Raw genomic sequence first — 10,324 nt, 5'->3', positions numbered from 1 at the left:
GGTCTGCACCTGATTGGTACATTACATTATCTTATACGTCCCTAGCATATGGTACTACATGATATCCAGGGCCTGTAAATTAAATGCTAAAAGTGGACCAGCAGCACTCATTGTGTCACCCACTAAAATAGTCCTTAAATATATGTCTTGCCTACCCCTGGAGCCTGTAAAGTAGTTCCATAACCTTTTGCCATTCTTAAACCTTCAATTTTAATACATATAAGTCACTACTAAGGTTCGTCCTAAAAAGCCCATTCAGCAGGGTGTGTCCTGGTAGTGAAAACCTCCTAAATTCGTTTTCCAATACTTGAAGCTCTATCTCTCCCATTGGATAACATTTGATTACTTTATTACATTTAATACAGGCTAACCTTTGATTGGGAGCATGTAGAAATGTTTTCTGTGGACTCAAATGAATTGTAATTTAAAATCCTCTTTAATGGTAAAGTCAGACTTTAAGTCACAATTCAGAAAATGACACTTTTAGAAAGTTGGCATTTTCTTGTCCTAACCATTTGGTGCCTGCTGCTAGTGTCCTTGGGTCACATGACTATAAATAGCTTAGCTGTTAGGCTTTGTGTATTCGGGAACAGGGTGTTGACAGGATGGGCCATTCTGCTTGGATTGCGGGGGCAGAACTTTTCCCTACCCCAATTGCATTTCATAGGGCTGCCTCCAGAACACACACAATGGAACCTGACACTAGTCATTTATCATCCCAGACTTCTCAGAGCCTTAACAGAGGAAGAGAAGAACTTTCTAGAGCCAGATGTGGGGTTTGCCTAGAATATTCCCCCCACTTGAAAGGACGGTACCAGGTATAAATATTGGACCCCAGAGCAAGCCTTCAGTACACTCCCGGACCTGTGGAAGACTTGAGAAGAACTGCCTGGACTCACAGACGACTGCCCCACTGTTTGAGATCTGCCTTGTTTTCCAGAAGACTGACCTGCTGCTTGAGACCTGCCTTGTTTTCCAGAAGGCTGCCCTGCTGCTTCATCCCTGCTTTGCTCCCCAGAGGACAGCCTTCCTGTTTGAACCTATGACTACAGGAGTGACTCCAAGGGCTAGTTGGCTGGCCTCCTGTGTGACCTACAGGGATATAACAAGCCTCAGAGACCATAAACTCTATATTTGGCCTCTGCAGGAGGGAGTCCTAACCCCTTCCCCCCCCCCACCCCCCCCCTCCCCAAGTAGTGCAGCCTCAGGTTCTGGACCTTTGGAGGTGGTGTTAGAGGTACTGCTCCCTGCTTAACTGTAGGTTCCATGAGAGCCGACGCAATGGGGTGCAGGACCTTGCATCGCAGCCCCAGGCAGCTCCTGATCGGCTGCCTCATCGGAACTGACAAAGCATGACAATTCAACATATTGCATTGTAGACCTCGCAGTTCCTCATCGGAACTGACACAACACTTCAGATCAGGGACATAATTTGTAATTCTCAGCAGGACTAACCTGGTCCCTGTATCTGGTCAAACTCTATTGTGGTCGGCCTGAACTTCTGACTTTGTCCCAGTGCAGTGCAACCAGATAACCACAATTGGTGCTTTGTGCTTCTACAAGGTATTTTTACCTAACATTTTGAAATTGCATATTTCTGGTTCTCCTGATTGGATTTTTGTTGTTAGGGTATCATTTTATTTATTTATTTATTAAAGTTTTCTAATTTTTTCCCCAAATTGGTGGGGTTTTTCTTGTGTTGTGATTTCACTTTATTACTGTTTGTGTGCTGCATAAATACTTTATACATTGCCTCTAAATTAAGCCTGTTTGTGCCAAGTAACCAGAGGGCTAAGCACAGGTTAACTTAGTGACTTTTATGGTTCACCCTGACAAGGACTGTAGTTGTTGCCTGAGTGAGGCTTCCAGCTCCTCCCCAACCAATAACTTAATTTCTTACATTGGTTTTCAGTGGTGGGATTCAGTACTTGTGATTGTGCAGTCGAACTCAGTGATTCTGTACAAAACTAAAATCCCATATAAATAATCTGACATCAGATTTGATTTCTTTTTAAATTCTCCTTAAGTTTTGATTTGGTCATTTTGTTCCTTTTAGTAAATATATCTTGCCTCTCAACTTTTTTGCAACAATGGAGTTGGAGCTAACCAACATCGATAACCTCAGCAGGGTAGAGCTGCAGCGTATCTGCAAGGAGAGGAGGGTTGAATGTGGGATAGAGGGTCACCAATGTAGGGAGCAATGTCTTTTCCCATAGCCTGTGCCCTGAGAACCTGGAGGACACGAAGGCTGAAAGGGAGCTCAAGCTGCAACAGGTCAAATTTAAAACTAGAGGCTGCCAAAGAGGAGGCAGCTGGCAAGAGGGCTTTGGAGGAGAGGAATACTGAGGCAGAGATCACTTTGGGCAAGGATAAAGTTGAGACGGCATTGGCAAAAAGAAAATGTTTGTTGGCTCGTGAAGTCAGTCTTAAAGAGCTGGACCTGAAGGCAAAGAATCACCTGGGGTGCAGCAGAAATGGTGGCAGCAGTAACTCAGCATTCAGTGGAGACATGAGGGTCCACATTCTCCAAGACCTGGTGCCTAGCTATGTGGTCGGAATGACATTGATAAAGGGGTTTCAGTCTATGGGGTAGCCCTAAGGATGCACAGGGTCCCAGAAGAGTATTGGGGGAATGAGACTCTGGATGCACATACCCAATGGGGAGAGATTCTTTGTTGGCCCTAGAGAAGGGTGATAGGATAAAGAATCCCCTGATGAAGGCAGCCCATGACAAATAAAATGGTCTCACTTTTGAGGACTATAGGCTGAAGTTCAGGGACAGACTGAACTGTCTCACAAGTCCTGGGTGGATGTAGTGGACTATTTATATACTTATGTAAGGCACTGGATGGTTGGGTGAAGGGTAATGAGTTAAACATTATGAAGAGCTCTACATTCGGTTTGCAAAAAAGCCCATGTCCAATCTTTGGTTTCCAGAGCTACACCGACACCTAACTGATAGAACGGTGATTCTGGTTCCCCACAGCAGAGTGATAGGGAGGTCCATAGTAACCCAGATAGGTCCCAGGATAATGGGGGGGGGGGTGGGGTGTTTATGCCCCTTCTAAGAACAGGGGGAGTTTCAGGTGGCCCAGGGCACCCCATTTGCAACCCCGGTGCTTTGACTGCTCCTAGTTGGGTCACAAGAGAGGGGACCTGGTCTGTACCAAGAGGCCAACCACTAGTGGGAGCTCCACAGGGGTGGCCTGTGTGATCTTATGGGTATGAAGTCTCCAAGAGCAGAGGGTGGAGCATACCCTGGTGTCTTTTAGCTGGGAGGTGGATTCTAAGGGTAAGTGTATGATCCTTTGGGGTGGTAGATATCACTCCCATCAGGTACCAGATATTGGGATCTTTGTCACTGCCCTAAAGGATCCATGTGTCAGTCAGACCAAGGTGGTGGAAAAGCTGGTTTCCCTCAAGCAGTAGACAGGACAGGTATGTAGCGTAACTCAGACCAATGGGCAGGACTTTTTCCAGCCCATGGCTCAGGTGGCCCTGGAATCGGTGGGGAGGTGACCAACGGGAAGGTCATGGTGAGTACCCAGATACCCTTTGACTGCATTCTGGGAAATTAATTACCATCAGTACTAGCAGAGCTGGGAGGGGTGAGCACTCGGAATGCCCTAAATGCTTCAGTTTCTGGAGGTACTACTACCAAACGGAGACTACGGAAACCCAGATGGTGGAGCAGGAGGAGAAAACAGTCAAAAATGGGAAGACCAGTGGCTCAGTGATGCCAGCTCCAAGAACAGCTTTTTTTAAATGTAAAACATGCTCCTAACCGCTGACTAAATGGGGCTGTTGATTGATTAAACAGACTAAGACCATGTATTAATTCAATTGTTCTGAAGTATTTTATTTACTTCTATTTACGTTTTTTTAATGTGTTCAAACATTGAGACATGTCCTTCAAAAGAGACAGAGCAGCTACAACATTTAACATATATGCACAGTGCTCGACATTGAATCAAACAAACATTATATACGAATTACAACATAGATACATTTACATTTGAAAAAGACCAGTCAATATTAATCAACAACCTTATTAGCTGGTTATTTCAACACCATTAGTTGCTAAAACTATGAAGGCTGTTCCCTACTGGGTACACATTTTTAGAGGTCTAACCGGGCAAAATAACTCCCAACAAATTGCTTCACATAGTTCATTAGTGTGTAATCCCAGGAGTAGTAAACATCCACGCGTTTCAAACCTCTTTAACGATTTTCGTGGTTCTCTTCAGGGCATATGACTGGATGAAATCAGTTTAATAGTCTTAATAAAACAGAGTGTCCTTTGTAGATCAGGGTTTAATGTTTTAATGACTGACTGCAGATTTGGATTGATTATTTTTTAGGTGCTTTGTATCTGTGTTTATTAAGTCATTGGAAAAGCGCCATGGACCATGACTGCTTAGCGTTTTGTTCTAGCACTTTTCTCTCGTTTTCAAACCGAGCTACAAGCCGTGATTATTTTGTTCGTGGTTACACATTATTTCAATGTTTTCAGTTCATATTTTGTAGGTCATGAAAGAGTGTGGACCGTAGCGGCTTTTCTCTTTCCTGGTGTTGTCCTTCAGGCGCCCAGCAATATTGAGACATGCTTAATTATTACGTTGTTTCACATTATTGCTTCCGAGACTTCTCTCTGATGCTGTATGCTTGATTCTCCCGCACTACTGAACAGAGCACACAAAGACTAACCCTAATGAGGCCATTTCTGACCTGGAGGTGCCCTCTGTACTGTCACAGAGACAGAGGGCCATAGACCTGCACCAGGCAGTCCTCTGCATGACGCAGTATGTGCCAGCCTTGAGGAGGTTGTGGTTCCCCACTAGAAGTCTTGCTTGCCAGGCACCTGTTCAGCCTCAAGGTACAGACCCTGGACTGAAAGGCCATTCTCAGTATACCACTCCTGGACAGGTGGGAAGGAGAGTGGAAGTAGGGTGCCTAAAACCTGGGGCTGCCCCCAACCACTCCGCACCCGCCCTTATACCCCCCTCGCCCACCCTGTCCCATCCCACTCAGAGAACCCTCAGGAGCAGGTAGAGAGCTCCTTTCCAGCCCCAAGCGTTTGGCTCCTGACACTAATAGATGGCAGTGGCCTCTGCTGGTTGTTGTCTTTATGAGTAGAGTTTTCCCTAGTTTGGGGGCAGAAGTCTGACTCAAGGGGTGAAATGGGCCACATCACCTTGTTGGCTATGGTGGCACTGTCTGCCTATAGGGAGGCATCTGTGAGCAAGATCAGGTCAGTAGCTCCACAGATGGGGTCCACAGAGGAGAATGGCTCCCCATGGGCGCTAGGGTATCCAGAGGATAATGTCATAGGGATACACTTAGACTTGGATGACCATAGAACTGACAAGTACCTCTAGAAAAGAGGTCCATTGTCCATGTTCAGCTGTCTAAGCAGGGAAGCCCACCAGCATATTGATTAATCTACCTAGCTTTTGGCTTTTGGCTCACATTGGACCTGGCCTGTTTTGCAAGGTCTCCTCCAGATATGTGCCTTCTGTTGCTGAGCCCGTATGGTAGTACATGATACCCACGGTAAATGCTAATAGTTAGCCTGCAGAAGTCATGGCATCACCCACTAACATAGTCCTATAAAACTTGTCTCAGACCTGCCACTGCAGTATGTAGTGCAATTTTAAACTGCCTAAGGTAGGCCCTAAACAGCCTATAGAGCAGGGTGCACTGCAGTTAAAAGTTAGAACTTGATTTTAAGTTTCACATGTCCCAATAGTGAAAAACTCCTACATTCGTTTCTCACTATTGAAAGGCATATCTCTTCCATTCGATAACCGTACTACATTTAATAAATGCTAACATTTGATTTGGAGCTAGTAGAAATGTCTTTTTTGGACTCAAATTAATTGTAATTTAAAATCCTATTTAATAGTAAAATTGAATTTCAAGTCACAATTCTGAAAATGCATCTTTTAGGAAGTTGGCATTTTTCTATCCTAAACGTGTGCCTTCTGCCAGCATCCTGGGTCGCCTGACTGGGAATGGCTCTGATGTTGGACTCTGTGTATTCCTCCCGGACAATGAGACAAAAAAGGACTTTTGGTTGGCAGGATGGGCAATCCTGCCAGGATGGTTGGGTGGATCTATTCCCTGCCCCACTTACACTTTAAAGAGCTTGCCTACAGCACACATAAAGAAACGTGACACTAGTTTTTGTCACTAGTGACTTCCTGGAGCCTAGGCAGGAAAAGGAAGCAACTTTCAAGAACCAGATGTGGAGGTAGCCTAGGGAATCCCCCACTTCAAAGGCTGGCACCAGGTATAAATATTGGACCCTCAGGGCACCTCTTCACACTTCTGGACCCAAGGCCATAACAAGAGGCAGGACTGCCTTGTTTCCCCAGAGGACTGCCCTTCTGCTTGAGGCCTGTCTTATCCCCTAGAGCACTGTCTTACTGCTTGAGGTCTGCCTTGTTCCCCAGGGGACTGCCCACCGGCTTTAGGCCTGCCTTGTTCCCTAGAGGACTGCTCTATTGCTTAGGGCCTGTCCGGCTTTCGGGGAAGGTTAACTGGACTTGCCCCCTCCATCCCAGGCTACTAGAGGGATTCCACTGTCTAGTTGGATGATCTCCTGTACTGAGCTACAGGGACACAACATGCTTTAGAGGCCTCCCTGCAACTGGACCTGCCTAAGCCCTGCTGGCATCTGCTAGACCATTTCCAACCATTCCAAGATGGCTGTCACGTAAACACCTCCTACATGCATGTGATGTGACACATTCATAATATACATGCATCATGATGCACTGGTATCTATTTATTTACTTTACAGTACTAACATGGCCGATAGCCGTATGCTGTAATGTGCTCTAGTTTCTTCCTCACATTACATGTGTGCATTCTAGAATTGTTGGGATGTACAGGGCATTCAAGATCAGCTTAGGTGTGAGCCTCTTGGGTGGTTGGGTTGTTTTTTCCATTACAACCAAACAATACATTCTAACTTCAAGTCTACGAGGCCTCTTCACGTCTATTGAAGTATTTATCTTTTCAACACTGGTGACGAGGATGGGATAGGAAGAGGAGAGAGACAAAAAGAAGTAGAAGAACAGCTCAACTCCAAGAAAGATTAACTCCAAGAATTCATTTTTTTTTCACCTATGAGTCTTGTCTCACTTTATATATCTTTCTAGTTTTAAGCTGGGGAAATTTATTACAAATGTATCTGATTCTCAACTGAAGACTCACATCTGCCTTTCGATTCAAGTAAGCTCTTAACGCTTTTACATCGAGTGTGTTTGCTGTACTCCTGTGATTTCAACTTACGTGTAAAGTGGCACTAGTGAGCATGATTTTTAATCTCATTTAATTTATTTTGTACGCGCAGTTATTCAAGGCCTTGTGTTCGTTTAATTTCAAACAGGGCCTTGCGCTTGAAACGTTACCTACTTGCTCGAGCTTTTCTGGCCCGTGCTCCTTTGAGACCTTCTCCTCACCACGCACGTTAATGTGATGCATGCTCCTACATGTACTAGTCAGTGACACACAGCTTTGGTGTAGAATTCAGCAGTGAAACGCAGAATCCCTGCCCTTACGCGCACAGCAAACTCCTCACTGTGACGTGGAGGCTTCTTGGTTGTCATGACAATGCTCTGAAGTGACGGCCATGCCTCCTTTGTTCAGCAGTCAAACAGTTATTTTTTTATCTATGCGCTGATGCACACAGTACAACTATTCTTGTTTAATTTAACTGCTACGATTGGAATTCAAATTCATTATTGTGTGCACTGACGTGCGCTTATTGTCACAATATAAAATTGGACCTGAAGCGCACCGCAAATCCTAATGCCTCTTTTGCTCTTTCAAACAGTTCACTTATATCTACGCGCTAATGCGCACATCACACCTATACTTAATTTAACTGCTACGTTTGGAATGCCAGTTGATCATCACATGCACAGACATGCACAGCAGTTCATAGTTTAAAAATCTTCATTTCATGATGTTATTTGTTACATTTTGTGCAGACATGCACTGCACAGCTGAAATTTTGTGTGTCGATTTCTTCAGTTACTCAAATAATGTCATGCTCTACTCTGACACGCACAGCTTTCATTCAAAATTCCTTCAAATCTACGCTGACACGTACAGCACTAATTTTGCGTGTCATAAGTCCACAATTCTTCAGTGTGTCTCCGTTTGCGCTGACACACACAGCTATTGATTTATACTGTGTGCTCCTGATTGTGCTGACACACACAGCTACTAGTGTGTCATGGCATGGCTCAGATACACACGGTTGTGATACTGTGTGTTTTATTGCCATTTCATTACTTTGGTTCACTGATATGCACAGTTCAAGATTTGCATGTCATTGACGTTGTCACCTACGGCAACTATTGTGTATTACTGTGTAGCTTGTTGGAATCAGCCTTTAATTTTTTTCTCTCTCATCTTGAATTATTAGCTGTGTTGTTTATTATCTTCGCTGACACACAGAACTTTACTAAGTATGCAAAACATTTCTGCACCTCCTTTCTTTCTTCAGTCACCTAGTGATCCACCTTTTAAGTGGTCTAAATGGAAAAGGGTATTCAAGAGGTATGCTCAAGTTTGTGGGACTTCTCTCAGTCCTGAGAGGACAGCGTTACTTTTACACTGCCTTGGATCAGAAGGTCAGGATGTATTTGATCACCTTCCTGATGTCCCGGATAGCGTTGCAGTAGATCTCAATGAATATGAGATTTGTATATACAAACTTGATGTACATTATTTACCTTAAGTACAATGTTAGAATGGTATCATTTTGGCAGGAGACTACAAAGAGAAGATGAAACACCTGAAAATTACATCACAGACCTTAGACGTCTAGCATCTTCCTGCAAGTTTGGTGTACTGATAGATAAAAGAATCAGAGACCAGTTTATGTTAGGGTGCGGACTGAAAAAGTGCATGATGAATTGTGGCTTAAAGATGAGCCTTCCCTTGATGAAGTTTTACTTGTAGCTAAATAAATTGAACATTATCTTGTGTGAAGGAGATCAAGAAAGATCTCAATAAAGAAGCATCTTTAGTTAGCTCCTCTTATAATTTCAGTTCCTCCTCAAAGAATGTTCACACTAAGGTTGGTAATGATAAAAACAAATTAATTCCTGGGTGGGAAAGAGAGAAAGTGTTATAGGTGTGATAGGCCTGGACACTTAGCAAATGACAAGTCATGTCCAGCTCTTACTGCTGCCTGTACATTTTGTAAAAGAAAAGGACACTTTGTTGTTGCTTGTAAAATGAAGGGTTCTAAACAAAAGGTTAGTGAAGTTGAGTGTACCTCTTGTGCATTTTCCCATAACTTTGAGAGTAGTCAAATTCTTCTTCAAGTTGGAGCAGATGGACCTTTAGACAATATTAATGTTGCAGGTGAAAAGAAAAGACTAAAGTCTTATATGAATACTCTGGTGCCAAGATTACCATAATTCCTAGTAAATGTTATGATGACAAATTACAGGGGAAAGTTACCTTACTCAAAGCTGATAGTCACCCTTTTGCTTATGGTGGGGATCTCATTGAACTGTGCAGATATTTTATAGGTTTCTTAGAATATGACGTCCGTTTCACCTCAGGTAAAGTTTATGTATCCAACAAAGGTTGACAGTATTGTAAGTTGGTGGCATCAAAAGGATCTTGGTGTCATGTTGAACCCCTACAGTGATCCTCCTATTCTTTTAAAAGATAGACAACCTGTCAAACTTATTGGACATGATACTCTTTTACAAGAAAACGTAAAAAAGGAATATCCTCAGGTTTATGGTGATAAGCTTGGTTGCTTAAAGGGTTATTTTCCCAAAATAACATTGGCTCCTGGGTTCAATTCCTATTTCTAGTAAGGTACGCAATGTTCCTTTTGCTGTAAGAGAAGAGATGTGCTGTGATTTAGAAAAATTTATAAACAAAAATGGGGTTGACCCTGTGTCCCTCAGAACCTGGGTTAAATGATAGTTCAAATAGAAATTGGTTCTGTTGGGTACGCACAAAACTTAATTTCAGCGTTATTATTTGGTTTTTAACTGGTCTTATAATCCAAAAAACAAAACCATCTAAGTAGCTTAATGGCTGATCCCACATCTGAAAGAGAAAGAGTGAGGCTTCATACAGTCAATGAAAAGATAGCCTGCAATCAACTTTATATTCTCTTTATATTAAATGAATTATACTCTCGTCTATACAAAGACTGTCAATATCATAAATATAGTGCAAAGAAAGTGAAAACAATGAATAGTGTTCACCACACAAAAAACAATAACATAAAAGACAATATATACATCATCAATACATTCAGGTCAACAATCTATACAAA

Source organism: Lissotriton helveticus, chromosome 3_1, assembly GCF_964261635.1.
Source record: "Lissotriton helveticus chromosome 3_1, aLisHel1.1, whole genome shotgun sequence".
NCBI lineage: Eukaryota > Metazoa > Chordata > Amphibia > Caudata > Salamandridae > Lissotriton > Lissotriton helveticus.
This window is presented reverse-complemented; position numbering follows the sequence as displayed.